The 20,272-nt window shown below is 40.8% G+C and overlaps 1 long non-coding RNA gene across 1 annotated transcript in view; it reads left to right on the top strand.

Annotated features, from left to right (window-relative positions):
* The first annotated feature begins 1,437 nt into the window (after nt 1-1,437).
* LOC128767988 (uncharacterized) overlaps nt 1,438-20,272 on the top strand; it is a 43,865-nt gene continuing 25,030 nt past the window's right edge. The window contains exons 1-2 of the long non-coding RNA XR_008416202.1: nt 1,438-1,617; nt 1,708-1,778. This is a non-coding gene — a long non-coding RNA (uncharacterized LOC128767988). The remainder of the gene's footprint in view (nt 1,618-1,707; nt 1,779-20,272) is intronic.

Genomic DNA, 20,272 nt, shown 5'->3' with positions numbered 1-20,272 from the left:
TTATATTTGGCCTGTTTTGCGATATAATTTCAAGTCTTTTACTTTGAAAAGAGCAAGGGAAGTGAGCGTGGGGCCACAGTATAACATAAAGGTAGCAACGCAGCGCAAGATTCGCCGAAAAGTATTTGGGATCATGAAGGATCAAAGCTCTATAAGGACGAGAACAGCCTCTAGCCGCTCAAAGGAACATCTAATTGCAATTGTTCCACAATGGATTGTTTTTTTTTTTTTTTTTTCTTGAAAGAGACAATGATTTCTTCCCAACAAAAAGTCTGTCCTAAGCCTCCCCCTTCTTCCCCTTCTCCCTTTCACGTCTCCCCCTTCTCTCTTTGACTGGTCTATTCCCCTGATTCCTCCTCATATGAGAGGAAAATCTGTTGACAACAAGGTCGTCCTGAGAGCAAACTTTCCTTTCTTCTCCTCCTCCGTCTTCCATCATCCTCTAAGAAGTGATGTCTAAAGGGAGAGCGCGTGTGCATGTGTGTGTGTGTGTGTGTTATTATCTAGTATTAATAGATGCAGCCCCGGGAAGACAAAATCAGCTATTGATAATTGCAAGGAGTATACGGCGGCTACTGTATCGATCGGCGTGTCCTCCACTCCCCTGCTGCCGCGAGATAAGGAGACACTCTCTTTAGAGCAATATAATTTCTTTTGACCTATCTGCTTGCTACAGACTTATGATGAATAGCCGGAGTGGCTGAAGTCCTTTATCACCAAAGTTACCCCCTTGATATAATATTGATTCTTTATAACTAGCTCGCCACACAAAAATCAAACTGTCCACTTGGCCATCATCATCATCAATATCATCACAAAGGCGGAGGAATGAAGATCCTTTGCGCCTTTACAATCTCCTCTGTGGGCCTGAGTTTGATTTTGCAGATGATGAAAGGACAAGGAGTGAGGGGGGGGGGGGGGGGAGCGGACGGAGGAGGGGGTGCTTTCTAATCCGGATACACACACTCGCACACAAACAGACACTCACACGCGGAGGCAATCACACCAACAGATGTAAAGGCAGAGGCAGAAACACACTTGTGGAGGCGTAAAACAAGCAGATGGAGAAACACAACAAAATGTTAGTGTCATATGTAGCGCACGCAGGCGCACATTCAAACACACAGGTCGCTCATACACCTATAGAAGTAATAGCAGATGAAACGGAAGCCACACACGATCGATAAAGCACCGATACAAAGCCACAGTTTTTCCATAAATGTCACATGAATAAACACACACACAAGCTCGCAGTTTAAACAGCTTGTGTGTGAAAGTCATCATGATTGACAGAAGGTGTGTGATTCAGCCAGATGTCGCCGTCATTACCGATAATAAAACTGATATTTAATTAATTCCGGGACTTGACAAAAAAAGAAAAGAACACGGTTTACACTTTGAGAAGGGAGCCACTTCCTTCCTCTGGGATCAGACAGTTTGGCTGCGTGTCAATCCCCACGGAGGCGACTACCACAGTGCCACTCTCCCTGTTGAGGGCAGAGAGGGAGGAGAGGGGCTGAGGGATGAAGGGAAGGAGGGAGAGAGGGAGGGAGGTAAACGTGTAATCACCCAAACAACCATTTTTACCCATTTCACCCCCTCCGAATGTGTCGCAAGGTAAGGAAAAAGGGGGCTTCTACACGCTGGCCCTCTGTGAGCCGTAAAGTGTGAGCACTTGTGTGAAAAGTCCTCCGCTGTGTCTTGCAGGCGCCGTCTTCCTCCCTCTCTCTCCTTCACTGCGGATACTGAGGCGGAGGCCGGGGAGAAGACAGCAAGAGGTAAATGCTACTCTGACTATTTCATCGCTAAAATAGACAGAAACCATGTGTGTGTGTGTACGGCTGAAGACACCGGTTGTGAGCTATGTTGAGGACCACATTTGACTGCTAAAGTGATGTGAGCGGCCAGTGCTGCCGCGAGTCTCTGAGCGCTCTCACCCAGACTCCCTCACACACACACACACACACACACACACCTCAGGCTCCTGCAGCCTATAGCAACCTGCTGAGTTTACTCCCTGTACCAATCACAGATGAGGAGGAGCTTGGCTTGTATTTCTACTGCATCATTTAAGCAGCATTCCTGAGGACATCTGCACATATCGTATGGACCTTGATCTTGACATGTGTTGTGTCCTGAAAATGATGCAGTTTCACAGCATTAATAACACAAACAAAAACAGAGATGAATACACAATTATAAAGAGGTTCAAATGATGCTGGTGTAGAAAAAAAATTGACATTAAAAAATATGTTTTGAAATGTTTCATTCTACATCTTTGAAAAATAACACTGATTTTTTTGCCTTTTTTCTGATTTATATGACTCACTGATTCATTTTTTGGGGGGGAGGGGGTTGTTTGGTTGATTATTTATTAGTCACTATATTTTTTTCTAATGATTGGCATATAGATTTGTGTTGTGGCAGGGAAGGTTATTTAATTTTTGCCTACTTCACAGTGCCCCGATTTCATTTTACAGTTGCCCTTTAGTGGACCCTATGTAGGTGGGATTGGCTCCATCTGTGGTGAGGGCACTACATGAGTGAATAGCAGAACACAAACAAATGTGCGTTTCTCATTCTTGTGGTAGATTTGGCTGTGTCTGGTCATGTGATGTGTTGTCAGTATTTGGTGCTGTGGGTCTTTGTGGAGTGTGCAACACATTTCTCATTTTGTTTTCCGATTATTTTGATGCGGTTGTGTGATTAGCTGCTAGTATGATAAACAATAATCTGCACATTTTCCACATAAATCTAAATAAATACATGTAAATAAAGCTGTGTGTTACTTGGATGTAACTGCTAATAGTTACTAGAATGTAACTGCAGTTCTATGAGCAACAAATTCTTGACTACTGGATAAAATGTCAGCAATGTTGACACTTTATTAAGAAGCACAGAATTCATTTTGTCTTTGGTGGAAAGCAAAACTGTTTCTACATGACTCACTTTTCATGACCTAAAATCCCCAAATAACAGATTTTGTAGTTCACTTTTCACGGGGTGAATTATGTCTATAAAGCAAGTTGCTCACTCACTCACTCATACAAGCGACTGCATTGGTTAAGCGCTCAGCTGGCTTACAGACAGCTAAACATTCTTCATAAAAAGGTTGAGGCCCTGAAAACTGTTAAGTCACCATGTCGCTTTTGGTGGTTTTCAAAAAATGTCCAGGTGAAATTGCAGATATTCCCTCTCTACTTTGACCCTTGGCTTTCCTTGGAAAGTGGTTCAGAAATCGGATGCATAGACCTGTCATTCTCAATTGGTGGGTGGGAACCCCAGATGCTGCAGTCAGAGGCAATAGGCAAAAAATAAGTCACTAAATAAAAAACCAAAAAAAAGAACACAATTTTGCTTCCTGTAACAGACACATTCAATGGAACCAAGCTCCATATATTTCTTAAATTGGGTTACAGCTGATGGTGGGTCCCAAAAGCCTGTTTACAACATCCCCACACGACTGAGTTAGAAAATGTGATCACAAACACTGGAGTAGCACAACAACTGATTCCAAAAACCCTTTCCAAACCTTCTGTTTCCCTCGACCACTTGATCCAGTGTCATCCTGAGTTTGGTTTGCTGCAGGTTTCTGCCTCATAAATTCAGTTTCCATTTCAACGCTGTTCTACTTGTGGGGCCCTAGAGCTGCAAAAAAAAGGAGTCAAACATGCTGCTGTTGTAGACTATAGCACCTATTTATTTTCACATTATTTTCATCTTAGGAACTTGACTCACTTTACTGTCTGAGATTTGTCCTGTTTCATCAGAGCCCGTCTTTTTATAACCAGAAAAGCAGCCGCGTGGAGTGATCATATCACTGCTGCGCTGCAATACAGACAAGCCGAGATCAAACTTGACGCGGGTTCTGCTTCACCTGCGATGAGCAGAATCTATTGTGACCGCTTCAATCGCAGATAATTGAAATGAATCGAATCAACCCATTTCTGCTGCTACTGTAATTAAATTAGTGGCTGCGGTGTAATTGCACTTGGAGTCGGCACTCGAGAGGAGATGACAAAACGCTCATTGCCACCACCGTGTGTCAAATTCCATGTGAAGGGCCGCGTTCCAAATGACGGCTGACAAGCCAACAAGGCTGCGGACAGAGGGTGCGAGTGGTTCACAAAGGGAGAAATCACCGCAGAAATAGCACTTTTAGCGGCATTAAACACAACATCATTTGGTTCACTGAGAGTTTGCTAATATGTTTGTGGAGGATTCTGCCAATGAAACAGTCTTTCGTATGATCATTTGCACTTACCAGTCAGGACTCATGTTGCATTCAGTGCTAACTTGATGGTTCCAATCACCTTTTACGGTGTTTTCAAGTTGAGTTCGGGTGGATTGCTTTCAAGGAATCTCCGCTTTAATGTCATCCAATAAATTCTCACTCAGTTCTGGATCTTTTTTTCCAGTCATTCTTCCTTCTTGAATTTTGTTTCTGGCAGACATGAGAGTTCCATGTCTGTATTTTCTGTTTTATGTATTTATAGTATTTCTTTTTGACTTATACATCACTACTAATACGTCAAGTAAAGTTTGAATAAGACAGGTGCTTTTACACTCATTTATTGTTATTTTTATTTTGCACATTTACGGTGCACCATTGTCTTCTTTTGGTTTGTTTACTGGCAAATCTCTTCACCAAGTTTTCAGTTCTGCTACAGTGAAACATTAGCCATTACCTCCTGCTTTACCTCCATGAATTGGGCGGCCACTGACCAACCCATGTATATTTAATCAGTCATCTTTCTCGAAAATCCATTTCATTTTTTAATGACAATTGTGTCTGTGTGAATCACCAGAGCCCAAACTAGACATGAGCCTTGCTCAAGATGGGGATTAAAAAGTGAATACCATCAGGTAAAATCTTGATAAAGTCAAAAAAGAAATCGGTGACTAAGCTCTTATGAGGCATTATATATAATTCTGATGCGCCACAGCACATTTACTTTAAAAATACTGTTCTGGAATCAATGATAAAATGAGCAGTCAGTTGCTGGAGTGCATGATTCGGAGTCACACGTGACCCTAATGACCATTTCCAAGAGTCAAAAGGGAGCAGAGCCACATTGACGGCACTTAATCTCATTGGAATTCTCTGTCAGGTGTGACCTTGGAAGATATTAGCCACATGACAAGCGACCGAGCGTGTGTGTGTGTGTTTGAGGAGCCTATGCGAAATGTTCACCTTCTAATGGTGCATGTTTGTTTAGCAACCATGAAGCAGAACAATGAAAAATACTGCGCAGTTTGTGTGTTAATGATTGGCCCTGGCTGGTGGGGGGTGATGGTCTCTACGTAGTCAGACTAGTGGGCTGCAGGGATCTGTGGCTGGGTGATATGTGTGCCTCATTGTCTGTTCAATAGAGGCCTTTGAATTTTTAAACAGCATCAGTTACTTGGTACTGTCATTGTTTTGGCAGCGTTTGCCGTGCTTAATCCTGGTAAGTGCATATCTACACTGTCTTCCTGACTCCCCTGTTCTAATGTGTGTGTGAGTTTGTGTTAGGACACAGATTATCTCTGTCGCATCTTGATTCAGTGCTGTTCATAGTGAGCAATTCTGCCAATGCAGGAATGCATGTTGGTTCCCAAATAATGAGAGGAAAGAAAGAATGTTGGCTCAATCCATGTCACATCAGTTGTCAATCTACTTTGATCTTAAGTGTGTATTGTCAAGACAACAAAGTTTTCTGATGGAATAATTTCAGATTGAAAGAACATAATTTGTTCAATACACACACACAATACGTGTATTGAAAAAATTAAGTTCTACAGTGGTACCTCGGTTCTTGACCACAATCCGTTCCAGACGGCCTTTCGAGAAGCGATTTGTTCGAAATCTGAATCGATTTTTCCCATTACAATGAATGGAGAAAGAAATAATGCGTTCCAAGCCTTAAAATAGTCTTTTGTAGGAGTGAATGTAGAGTGTCTGCTGCAGGTGCACTGTTCCTCTATGTGTGTGGCCGCTGCATGTGGGAGGGGTTGCCGAGTGAGTGACGTCTCTCCAGAAGTGAAGAGGTGCCTGGAGCGCGTCCAGCTCTGACAGGTGGGACAATGCAACCAATATGGCACTGTTGGTTGGCCTTCAACCTCTAAATGCCAGAGGTGCTCAACTATATGAATGACTTAAAGCAGCCAATGTTGACTCATGGATACAAAACAATGTGAGTCACGGGGTGCAGACTTTTATGCACAATGCATCATCGCACCAATACAGTGGATAACAGCTGCCATGTGTTTGGTTGCATTCTTGTGGCAACATATAATAACAACAACACTTTTTTAATAAGATGTGGCTCACTAAGAGATGCGTCGTGACCATCCTTAAATGCATATGTAACTGTGCTAACAAAGTCATGTTCTTGTGTTTCTCTGCGAGCAACAAAACTGAATAGCTCTGAACATATTTTAATGAAAGGATGATAACTGGACAAGTAACACGGGATTAGACCGTTGTGGTAATCTGGATTTCAGGAATACAGATTCTGAATCCAGGAATGTATCAAAGGATTTATTATACACTTCTAGCCACGAGACCTTTCACATCCTGCTCTGTCCATTGTTCTCAAAAATGAGTTGTTATTATTCATTTATTCTTGTCAAGGTTGCTAGGTAGAGATTTGACAACTCTGACATACAGGTTAAGACTCTAGACTCTAGACACAGGTTCAAGTCACAGTCAAGCAACCCCTGTTTTGTCAAGGGCCCTTCATTTCTCACGTGAGCCGTGAGAAATGAAGGTGGAGGTATACACTGTCACAGTGCTTTCCAATTTTCAATGAATTTGGTTGCCTTTTTCCCCCCATTATTATTATTATTATTATTATTATTATTATTATTATTATTATTATTATTATTATTATTATTATTATTATTATTATTATTATTATTATCATCATCATCATCATCATCATCATCATTGTGGTTGCTGTTATTTTTTTTTTAGACATCAATTAGAATGAGCATTTTAGAACATAAAATAAAATAAAATAGCTTATGCCTCAAACTGAAGTTCACAATTACAAACTTCATTTATTTATTTATTTATTTTTATTCCAAGATAACATCTGTTTCTGATCGTATTGATATTTCAGAGACCTAAACCAAACCCTTGGAAATACCTTGTTTTTGATGATGTAATGGCATATATACTCGCCACTGAATACGGGTCACATTTTGGGGCGCAAAGTTTCTCACTGAATTCAGTGCATTAATGGCCATTATCCGCTGGAAGGCCGGTTGTACTTTCATAACCGCAGCATGGCAAGCCTTCCTGCCTCCGTCTCTGCGGAGACATATTTGCACAGTGAATCGTCCTCTGTGGCGCTCCTCCCTCTCCGTCCCTACGCTGACTTATTTATGGCGACCCACTCATGAGGTACACAGTCCTTTGTAGTGAGAGACGGCATGTGTAAACATTTAGATTCTCCCTTTAAAGTGCGCACCGAGCTCCGCCAAATGAAAAGCCACAGAGTGAAAATGAAATCGCAGAGCAGCCCGAACACCTGATCGAAGGCAAGGTTACGCGTGCAGTGTTGCCGTCCGTGTGTTCTGGAGCGCCGCCAGACGCAGAGGAAGAGCACCTATTTTGTGGAGAGGTAATTGCTACACAGTAGCCTGTGATTGCCAGGATCTTTCACCCCGTCTCCCTTTTCACTTCCACCGACAGCCTGATTACAAATCATCGTATTGATTTGATGGGTGCAAGATGTTTGCTAATAACTGTTCTCATGCCATCTGTTAATCTTTGTTGTGATTAAAGAGGTAATCCCAGTAGCCATTATTCCCAGTGACAAGAGTCGCACAAGCCCCACAGACCAGGGGCGGGATATCAGCCATCTCCCGACACAAGTGAGAAATCTCCTCCACCTTTTGATACAAAAGAAGAATAAAGAAAAAAAGAATCAATTCCCTGGTATAATCACACAAAATGATTTGACTTAAATATGATAATAAATCACCGGCTGGATCGATAGCCTGTGGTCCAACTGCTCCGCGCTGATAACATATCAATCAATATTTAGTATTTAGATTTGAATTAATACCCTGGCAGGGGCTTCGAACCTGTTAGCGCCCAGAGAAATATAATCTGTGGAGGAGAATGCCGCAAAATTTAGAGACTGATAAAAGTGATAGCTGTCCTTTTAACATTCCAGAGTTGTGCCTCACATCTGTCATTGATCAGTCAATTGGTTAAGATTTAAATGAGAATACGTGTGAATAGGGATTTTATTATTATTATTAGTTTTATTATTATTAACTGTTATAAAAGGTTACATATCTTTTTTATGAAGATTCTGTATTGGTTGTTTGATAATTTAAATAGCCGTCTGTCCTCTCCGAAGCAAAAAAATCTCTAAATTTATGTTCGAACTTGGATTTGTTTGAAGTCCGGGACGTTAGAAAACCCACTGTATATATATTTTACTTCTTGCACAAAAAATAATTTGCCATTTGTGGACGATGTTGTTCTGCTGGCCTCATCGGACCGGGACCTTCAGCATGCACTGGGGCGGTTTGCAGCCGAGTGTGAAGCGTCCGGGATGAGGATCAGCACCACCAAGTCTGAGGCCATGGTTCTCGACCAGAATAAGGTGGTTTGCTCTCTCCGGGTCGGTGGAGAGTTCTTTCCCCAACTGGTGGAGTTTAAGTATCTTGGGGTCTTGCTGGGCGCACCCTTAGAGATAAGGTGAGGAGCTGAGGTGGCTCGGGCATCTGATCCGGATGCCCCCTGGACGCCTCCCTGGGGAGGTGTTCCGGGCATGTCCTACCGGGAGGAGACCCCGGGGAAGACCCAGGACTCGCTGGAGAGATTATGTCTCCGGTCTGGCCTGGGAACGCCTCGGGATCCCCCGGGAAGAGCTGGAGGAGGTTTGTGCGGACCGGGAAGTTTGGGCTTCCCTGCTCCGAATGCTGCCTCCGCGACCCGACCCCGGATAAGCGGCAGAAGAAGGTGAAGGTGAAGGTGAAGGCAAGAAAAATATAATTTATTTATTCCAAAAATAAATAACTAAATAAATAAAAATAAAATAAACACGCACAACTTGCATCCATGGAGTCTCTTATTTTAATTCCTTACCTGTGTGAAACAGATATAGTACAGTAAACACTATTATTTTGAGTTGGCTATCAGTTGCAGGAATAATGGTAAAATATGTCTTGATGCTTCACTTGCAATTATTAACCTAACTTTGTTTCGTCAGGTGCTAATCCGTTTGAAGGCAGGCTCGACATCTGTTGGAGACTCAGAGTAGCATATGACAAAATGCATATTGAGTGTGTAGATTCTGTTTTGCTTGTTTGATCTGTCCCCTCCACGATGAATCCTAATCTTCGCCGTCCTTCACAGACCGTCTCCTCACATTGTTACTTTGACTTAAGAGGGTTTATAGCTCATTGCCCCAAACAACTCCGCAACATATTGTAAGGACCTGCAATTAATTGGCTGCCACGCCGCCCTGACAGAAACGCTTAGGCAAATAGTTGGAGAGTGACGCGTCCCAGTCAACACATCTCCAATATGCACGCGACGGCCCGTCTGTGTATCAAGTGTTAAACATGCTAGCTGCTTTTCAATTGGATTGACTCTTCTGGCATTTGTGTTTGGAATCCTTTGCTTTATAAACAGATTTCAATTAGATAAATATAGAACAAGGCTGAGATCTGCATGTCTGAAAACATGAGACATGCTGTTTAACTGGCTTCAGCTGTGATCCTCTCTTCAGCCTGGCCATTTGACTTGTTGGCCTAATTCCTGCTCCCTTCTTTGTAGCGCTCTCTTCCAGTCAGTTATTGAGAGGGTATTTCAAACTGGAAACAAAGTGAACATTTTCACTAGGGCTAGAAATGTATTCATTCATTTCAGTGAATACATACATACACATTGAAATATTTTTGTTATTTATTCATGTATTTATTTCGATAAATAATTTCAACAAAATATATTTTTTAATTTTTCACCAGTTCCAGGTGCACCCCATTATACAATATGATGTCATAACCAAAACATCTATGATGAAGGACACTAAATAATTTTGTGCAGATCAAATTTCCCATAAACGTGGAACTACAGTCAATACAAATACTGTAATGTCAGATATATGATCACAGCAAAATGCTTTGATTTCCCCCTTAGTTTTGAGTTCTTGGAATGCCTATGATGCTGGACTTCAAAGGCTCACTGGGTTACAAGATACTCAATTCATCTCACGTTAAGTGTGTATAACTGTGTACTAAAGATGGCTGACTATACTCCACCTCTAATACGATACAAGAAATCATCTTCCAACCCCAGGTTTATGCTTAGCAACCATCTTTCTGAGATAGAAAGAAGAGAACTTTTGAGAAGTTGTCCACGCAGAATTTTCAAAGTGTACTGGCTTTTAAACTTCTAAATGTTTACATTATATTTGCGTTGCATTGCTGCTTCAGTCACAAAATGTGCTTTTAATTCCTGATCCTTGTGTTCACTGGTGTTATGTGCATGAGGTGAGTGGAGGCTGAACCAAGCATGGCCAAACCATAGGAACAGTAATGACAAAGGAATGACTGTGTCATTAGTCAGTCAGGTGTGTTTTGAGTGTATTTGTCACTCACTCACTCACATATTTCACTCTGAAAACGGTAGGCTGACAATTGAAACATTTTCTGTTTTTATGTGTGGATCGATCCCAACTTGAAGATGTGGAAGGAATATACCAAGCAGCCAAAAGGAGAGTTTTATCATTCATTCAATTGAAAGCTAGTTTTTAATCGTAGATATCAATTTTGTTCCAATCTGAAGTCGTCTCCACCAGTTCCATTATGTACTTTAGTTCTGTGTTATGGTGTTTCACATAGAACCACCATCATCCGTCGCACATTCCTTGTTGTTATGCTTCCATTTCGTTTTGTCACATGTGACCACAAGAGACTTTTGGCTTGGATGATGAGATACTGGTCAGTGGTGAGGCAGAATCTGTGTGGTACAGCAATGAGACTTGCAGAATGATCAACCCTTGCGTGTGTGTCTGTGTCCCCCTGGATTTTTGGATAATGTTCTGTGGTTGTCGTCAAGATACATAAGTTCCACTTTCACCACTCACACCACGCCAAGACATGCTGTCTAAAGAACAACCATTGAACGAATTGTGGGTCATATCAACAAAGATTTTCTTTTCAGTGGAGTTTCATTTCGCAATGCATTCATTTTAGACAAGATGTATATATTGAAAGCTGCTTGCCAGAGCGAGAAACAAACAAAAAAATTTACCCACGCGCCTTAAGATGAGCTCCAAAACGTGGCAGATAAACAACCTAACACGTGAATAGAAAACACAGATCTGAGCCAGTGTTTGTTGGTTCTAATAGGAACCTTATTTAAAGATGTGATTTTGAAAAGCGTGGGATACAAAGTATGTCAAGAAAATATCCTGTCGCGGCTGCGCCATATTCTCAGGTATCTTTCCTTGTTACCGTTCACCAACATCATGAAGAAACAAGTCGTGCACAATATAAACAAATGTTTTATACACCCACCGCATGCTTGAAAGTTGAACTGTTTGCTTACCGAAGTCTGTATTCCATGAGTGAAATGCGTTTGCGTTGTTGCTTAATCGTTTGCATGTTGCTTCCCTCTGGATTTAAGTGTTTAATGTTTGTCTGCTGTCTAACCTCGGTCAAGAGGATATTAGGGAACGACAGGTCTAGTTCATGAGGTGAGTTTCTCCTAAGCCGATCTGTGACACATACATGGCATGACAAGGGAGAGACGCAGAGGCCAAGCATTATAATTCAGTGTCTCAGTTAGTTTGTCTTTTTATTGCTGGATTCAGGGTGAAAAACTGCATGAATCAGATAAGAACAGAATCAAGATTTACGAATCCACATGTTTACGATCACCTTTCGCTGTGATATTATTGGAATAAATTCCACTCAACCACAATCTTAACACTGTAACTGGTGATAAAGTGTGATATTTTCCCGCAGAAGCACAGCCAGCAAACTGCAGCTATCAGTGTTCAGCTGCTATATCAGCTTAACTCTTGTGGTAAAGCTCACCACAACATGAGACCGGGCAGGATTGGCCAATCCTTATTAATCCCTGCTTACAGTTGGGTGGACAAGGTGCCAAGGAGGCCCGGTGTGAGGTTGGCGTGGGGTGAGTTCGCTCAGTAAGTCAGCTGTTGCGAGCATTACAGTAATTTAATTAGCCGACGTGTGGTGGAACTCACTCAGGCAAAGTTGTGCACTGCTCCCATGAGCGTGTTTTTCAGGCTGAATGTTCACCCAGCTCCATGGCATATTAATGATAGAGGATTATATGAACTAAAACTGGTCACTTATCCACAAGGTGTAAATTTTAACTCAACTGATCAAATGCATTTTTGTTCAATTTAATAGTTTAAATAATCTATTGGACTTTATTTTAGTTCATTTTGTGTTTCATTTTATTATTTATTTTCAAAACTGAGGGATAATAAGACATTCAAATTCATTTGCAACTATTTCTGTCAATTGTGTGGTGTTGTTGTGCTGCACAATACAAGTATTTGTCCCCTTTTGGCGGCAGCATCTTTATGGATTTTTAAAAGCAGAATATGGAATATATCTTGGCTCACATTGTGGGCCCCTGCGCTGTATCCAGGATGGCTCAGCGAAGTAGTATGAATGAGGTACCACGACGTTGTGCGATCACTTTACTGAAGAAGTCATAACTCCAGCATGGTTCTGGAGCTGTGTTGTTCTGGACTGATAAGAGATACACCAGTAAAAAGACAAGTCACACAGATATTCTGAAAGTGTTTGTTGCATCACTGAAGGTATTGGTTTTCATCCAACAATCTAGCAGCATGAGGTTTGATGATGAGAAGACATGGAAGCCGATTTTGTCTAAGGTGTTAGACAAGGTGTTACGTCAGAACGGCGTGTATACAGTTTGCAGATGTGCCTGTAAACAACACACCTGCGATGTGTGAGAATCTACCAAGTTGTGTGTCAAATGTGAACCACCTTTTCAGGTACTGAGCCAGTTTTTTTTTTTTTTTTTTTTTTATCGAACACACCAGCTGGTTCGAATCTTTCAAGAACCAGAACTGGAACATAAATCTTTCATTCTTCAATTTGTGTAAAATAATGCGTTTGTCTCAAACACTATGATGATAGGCAAATGATATATCTTTTCTTGGGGTCCCAAAACTGAACCTCACAGCGAGGAACCTTACTCCTAGAAAAACAAAATCCTAGGAGGCTATGATTTAGTTATTCTTGTGCTAAAAGGACAAGATAAAAGGAAGGGAGAAGATAAAATGAAGGGAGAACTTGGAGGAAAATGTAAAGGTGTGAAAAAAATCAAAATAAATATATGCTTTCTTCTTAGCAGATTCTTGCTAATCGTGGGGGGGTTCTGTGCCATTACCTCCATAATGGGTCAAAGCATTTGCACACGTTAATTTGAATTAAATACGCTGCTCATTCAACAAGCTGTAAATATCAACGACAACAAATATATTTAGTTTGATGGCGAACTCAGTCAATACCGTCAGAGTCTGTGTTCCGAACATAATCACTGCAATGTGCAGGTCAATACAAGTAACTTGCAGTACATTAAAAATGAATAAATGAGAAGGTATCTACAAAATTATTAAGCAAAATGTGTCATAAAGGTGAGTAAAAAGAAAAAAAAACAACTATGAAATGCGAGTAAATATTTGCAAGCTTATATATATATATATATATATATATATATATATATATATATATATATATAATTGCCAAGTAAAAAACAGTTGACCAAAAGTGCAAAATACTAAGGTTGGAAGCCAGGACAGAGAATGAAGACAGTGTGTGACAGACAGCTGTGGAGACAGGGTTGTTAGTGTATGTATAAGGCTTTAGGCTGAGTCGACTGGAAAATTTTGATCACTTTAATTTACTGTATCCAGCATTGCTCTTCTCCCAGTCCAGCACTTTTATCAAGACCCATGAGCCAGTATTGATTTTTTTATTTTCTGCCCAGGATAAGAAGACAGAGAGTTAAGGGGCCACTGGTGAATGGAGAACTTTCCTCAGATTGCTGCTGTTCTCCAGCTTATTGCATCCTGTCGTTTGTGGTTTCACGTGATGTCCAGTATGCCAGGGCTGCTCCAGCCAATAACCAAGGTGACTAACAACGGAGGGCCGGGAATGAGAAGAGGGAGACAGGACAACCCCCTCCGCACATAGATGATCGCAATAAATGGCCAGAAACACATTGCAAACTTATAGGAGGTTTGGTTTGTTGCCAATTTTCTTCAGCGAAATAATAAATCATAACACAATAAAATCTTCATCTTTTAATAATCTGCATTCAATTTAAAATAGTTGGATACAGGCTTCTTAAATCAGAGTTTTCGAGTTTCCTTGTTCCCAACAGTTTGAAGAGACAAAAACACATGAAGGCACTCGGAACTACACTGGAACAAGGTGGTATAATGCAGCAGTGATTGAGTCATACAAAAACACCAACAACAGTCTGACTGACTGGAAGAGCCTTTTCAGTGATTTAGTCCAGACTGGATTCAGGAAAGCTTTTCTGGACTGTCAAGATTGTTTCGGGATTTGTGTTCCCTCTTTGTGTATGATATCAATCCACAGTCATTGAACAGTTATCACAGGGACAAAACATCACGCAACCGCCCGCATTAACTCATAAACACACTCAGGCTGACTTCAACTGTTTATTGCGCGACACAAACTGTTATCCCTTTAAAGACATGAATGCTGCTTTTAAAACTAGCTTTGTCCACCATTTTCTTGTCAGCTGAACTGGTTTGCTTTTCTTTTAGTACGTTCAAGCCATTAGGTTTGTTTATGAACAGACAATGTATATATATATATATATATATATATATATATATATATATATATATATATATATATATATATATATATATATATATATATATATATATATGAATATTGCCACCATCGTGATTTATTGTCAAACCGATGCAAAATAAACAATATTTTGTTGTTTAAATTTATGTATGGGTCCATCATTTGATTCAGCAATATACCAAATGTATTCAAATTCAAAAATTTACTACTATAATATACTGTATGGACAAACTTCGTCTTTCACCTGTTTCATCTGGACCCACTTTTAAACCGCGAATATGACTATACTATTAGAATATTTAATGGCCGTGGTTATCGGTATTGGCCTGGATTGGTATCGGGTCCGATCCAGGCAGAAATATCCTCAACTTGACTTTGCGCTTCATGCCATACTGTCGGTTTGATTTCATGATGGTGCGTGAAAGAAGCTGTAAACCCTATAATTTTTGTTCTGTTTAATTAATTTTGTGCTTTTATTTATGTGGTTAAAAGCTTTATATTTTTATGAAGGCTGTCAATAGATCACAATTTTAATCTCAGTTCATCACACTGGAGCTGAGTTAACTCACTATTAATGGCAAATGAATCCAAAAACATTTTGAGTCTGTTAAATGCAACTCAAAGAAAGATGTTTCCTCATGCAAACATTTGTTTATTCCAACAACCCAGCATAACAGATACTGTCTAGAACATTTTTTAGAATGACCTCAGAAGCGCTGAAGAGGCTCAATAACATGCTGACATTGTCAGTTACATAGAGAACAGATACAATTTGCCATTAATCCTGAGTTAACTCACCTCTAATGTAGTTAACTGAGATTAAAAGTAGCTGTGCACAACTTCAGTGTTTGTCAGGTGTCCATATTAAGCAGTTTACATCAATAAACATTCACTTTTTGAGCGACAAGTAGAAGTTATAGGACCAGATCAGCATCGATCGATCCCCAATGCTGCAATATCAGTATCAGGTGTGTAAAAAGTGGTTTCAAGCCGTCCTTAATATTTCATCAGTCAAATAGGGAAATACATCCCAACATATTCAAGACACTTGAATGACAACTTTTGAAGATGCGACACGCGCACCAAGACTCATTTATCTTTTGCCCCAGTCCAGATATTTACAATGTAATAAACAAAATTTCCCTCTAAACCACCACGAGAAGCAAAACTGAAACAGTCCAGGTTTATCTCAGATTGTGTTCTGCAACTACATATAGAGCTCCTCACATGTCCGGCTGCAGTGTCATGGAACCATTCAAGCTGCTGCCAATAAGTTCCCCCCGTTGGCGCTCAATAAGTTAGAACCTCTAATGGCACTTTTACCATCAATTTGTATATTTAGATTTTTTTTTTCATTTGCTATTTCATTAAATTCAGAAAAGAAGAAAAAAAAAGTCATTTTATTTCCTTCCCAAATAATTCCACAGAATGTTGGTTTATTTGCTGAGGGGCAGAAAAATGATTTAGCAAACCTTCCAGAAAATGGTAGAATTGAAAATGTTCTTTCAGGCCACAATACTGTTTTAACATTTTTTTCCCCCTCTGTTGTGTATTTTGAGTTCATGCTTGTCCCCTTGAGCAAAATTCATTATCACCTTTACCCCAAGAAAACGCAATTAAAAAGTCAAGGTAATGGTTTATTCTCCAAAATGAAATGGAACAATGGTCTGAATTCATTGTTTTGCCAGAATAATGTGCAAATCAGACAATGAGTTGACGTAAAAAAAAAAAAAAAGATGTACCCAGTGAGGACCATGTTGTACGTCTGTTATTTTGTGTGTCTTCAAAACCCTAATTAAAATTGAACACCCTGAAAACACGAGGCGGGACGCAATCTCCAGGTATTTCATTACTAGCAACTATCTCAGCGTGATGCCGTTTTTATGTCTTTCCTCAACGCTGACAATCCCCTCGCTTTATTTTTCAATTTTCCCATCTTCACACGTGTTGTCAAAGCTCACAAATTCGCCTTTCACTTGATGTCACAAACAGAGACTGGAATCTAAGTGAGAAACTTGGGCTCTTAACTTTTCAAAGCACCTCCAGTCTTTGGTTCAATAACATTCAACATTTCATTAGATTAGGTTAAAAATGCTTTACATTTAATCGCTGTTGTCTCCATTGACACAAGAATATTACGGAATTTGGATTTTTATTATCATTAATGATACTTTTTTGGCATATATGTTTTTATATTATTATACATCAAGTTGCTTTAATTTAAGGGATTATTTTTCATTTGTAGATCTGTAATGCTTTGGGCAGCTAACTACCAACTTTACCATATGCTCAGTGCAGAAAACATCATCCTCATTATTCTGGGCTTCTATTTCATGAATAAACATTATTATCAGAGAAAAAAAACAACCCTGCTTCAAAGCGATGGCTACCATCTTTACACACCGCATATGAGTTTGTTATCGGTCCAAGTTTCTTCCCAAGTAGAGCAAACTACACATGCGTTGAGTAGCGGAAAAGAACGTTTTTGGGATCTGACCTGTGTTGTGACTGGACGTGCACTTTCACTTCCTACTGTCTGGACTGCCAGCCATGTGATTTCACTGTTGAACGAGACACGCCATAGCAGGTTTATTCCTGGCAAAGTCGCAATTTCCCTAGAGAATATTCAGAGAATACCACAAAGAACATGGTACAGTTGTGGAGTATTTTACTGTAAATGTTTTGTGGCTTTTGTTATACCTTTAACCGTCACATTTGGGCATCTGTTTCCTCCATATTGTATCTGTTTGGCTGCCATTTTTTGCAGTTTCCTAATTGTGGCATGAATTCATCTAAATCTCTCATGACCTACAGAGGGCCTAGGTGGGGTCAGTTTTCGGGCTTGGTGTGCCATTTGGACAATCTTTGAAAGTCCAAGTTCCTTCCATCCATTTGTTGAGTCTTAAGCTATCCATACAAGTAACATCCGACTTACGTCCTGGATCGGTTCCGACCATCCGGTGGTAAGTCAGATTGGACGTAAGTGGAATGCCATTCAAAATAGCAGACGCGAGGGTTATAGGTGCTACTGTAGTGCTAGATCGCTGTGTGAGAGTGAGATGCTGGGATACTGTGCTGCTGTAACTGTCGTACGCGATGCTCTAACATAAGCATCTGCTGGCTGTGTTCGTAAGTACGGGTGGATGTAAGTCGAGCAGGTCGGATGTTACTTGCATTATGATGGCTTTTTAATTCCATGAACTCCATATGACGAAGCTGTTTTGACACCCTCTTTATTTTTAAGAACCTATAAAGTGTCTGCAGTTGATTTAAAAAAAAATCCTGGATTAGTATTATCTTTATCTTTCTGAACATTATTTTGTGTGTCTGAAAAAAAAAAAATCTGTGCTTTTTAATGGCTGCTGCTCTGACGTACTTCCATGTGCGCTGCGCTCTGTGTGTGAGTCGGGGTGGAACAAAGAAAGGCTGACCAATATGAGAGGTTCTTGAAGACAGAGCAACCATGCCACTGGTCTATTGCATTCTTTCCTAGAACATGACTGGTCAGCAGACACTGATCGACATCCCCAGCGCATGTTTCTGAGTTCAAACAGAAGCAGCGCATGGAGCGTCTGATTCAGCTGAAAATGTTGAAATGGCAATGAGAAAGCTAACAGTCAGAAGAACAGTCAGAAGAAAAAAGTAAAAAAAAAAACAAGTGCGTGCACTCTGACTCATGCAAAACCAATAGCCCTCAAGTCGCAGTTGATGTCCGACTGTTGTCTCACCATTTAAGGCACTCGCTGCTCAGGCTATTAACTCACTGAAGCCAAGTTATTCTGCTAATAAAAACCGTTTCTTTGTTGTGCTTACATTTGTGTAATATGACTCCCCTTCCCCAACTGACAAACACACTGCTCGTCTTACGATTGTATTCACTATGTCGGTATCTTCATAATTATGCAGTAGTCATTCATGCAAATTCAAGGCTATTTTTCTGTCGCATATTGCCGTAAATGATACGTAAATTGAGTCCCGTCACAGAGCTTAAAAGGAAATTGCTGTTTGCAGCGTCAAAATCCCAGTATCCAGTAGCTGCGGCTGTCAAAAACCCATATTTATTGAGTGCTACTCTGCGCTAACACTATAATCATTTTTACTTGGCTGTCTGCAGAAAGTGCAGGGGAAATTACTCCAGCCTAAGCTACCGTTTAGTCATAAGGATATGGTCAATTTGGTAAACTGCCAAAGCCAGACCCTTGAGTCATTTTACTGCATGTAATTTTTTTCATCCATTCCCAGAACACCAGTTGAATCACACCGCCAAACAAATAAACCTGAGCAGAGAGCGACTACGGTGGTGCCGCGAGCTTGTGCTTGACTTCCAGAGGAACTGCCTCCTTCTCTCTCCTGTGGTTATTATTATGATCTCATATCATTAGTTGTCATGTTAAGGGTCGATTGTTCTCGTCATTAGAGAACTGCCGCGGCTTGCTAGTTTTGTTTTATCTGCTGGGAGTGACAGGCCCATGCGTTAAAGACGTGTTGACTTCACTCTGGAATCAATAAACGCTGTGAGCCAGAATGAAAAAGTGAAGGCTCTTACGCGGGTTATCGATGGTTGACGTATGGCATTATGAAATATACGTCGGAGGAAGCCGGTCACAAGATTAAGGAGCCATCAGAGATCAATGCGCTGGATGGGTGTTAATAAAGTGCTCTCTGGGACTCCTCAGGTTCCTTCTGAACACACACGTGCTTTCACGTCAAGCGGGGGAATTACATTCGTCCTGCCATTTAAGTGGATTCTTTCCCCGCTGATTTCAGTGGAAGTTGTCAGAAATGTAAATTGTTGTTGCAAGATGCCGCTCATTGACACTTTGTGAAGATTACTGAAACCATTTCTGGAGCCTGTGGAGTTGCGAGTGCTCCATCTGTTAATGGGTTCTTCAATATATTGTCACTTTTCAAGAGGATTTTTGTGTCCCAGGGTGACGTCGGGATCAGCCTTGTGCGTGGCAGGTTGGCATGTTAGGCGTCACATGATCCACCTTCCGCGGCAAATGCTTATGCTGTGGGCTGCGTGTCATGTAAAGGGAAGATGGTTTAGCCATGGGGTGACACTCTTTTCACTCCAAATAAGTCGTGGTGTCACTTGGAACATATGTATGATAGCGCCTCAAACAATCATCAGTAGGGTGGAGAGCGTAATGAGGTGCTATATACCAAGTGACAGCGACCCCTACCCTTCCTTTTGGAACGTGATTGTGGAAACATTTTGCGTCAACTTACAGTACAAGGTGATAGGCTGCCTTCGGCGTCAACAATGGATGCAAAAGTCTACATGCAAATAAATTCAACACCTTGGTAGTGAGAATGTGTGGGCATCTTCTTGAATCCCAGATCCCAGTGGTCATTGCCGAAGAACCTGAGGTTCAGTCACCATGCTTTCTCTTTGCAAAAT

This window comes from Synchiropus splendidus, chromosome 12 (assembly GCF_027744825.2).
Source record: "Synchiropus splendidus isolate RoL2022-P1 chromosome 12, RoL_Sspl_1.0, whole genome shotgun sequence".
NCBI classification, from domain to species: Eukaryota; Metazoa; Chordata; class Actinopteri; order Syngnathiformes; family Callionymidae; genus Synchiropus; species Synchiropus splendidus.
Note: the sequence above shows the minus strand (reverse complement) of the source record. Positions and strands in the feature narration are given on the sequence as shown.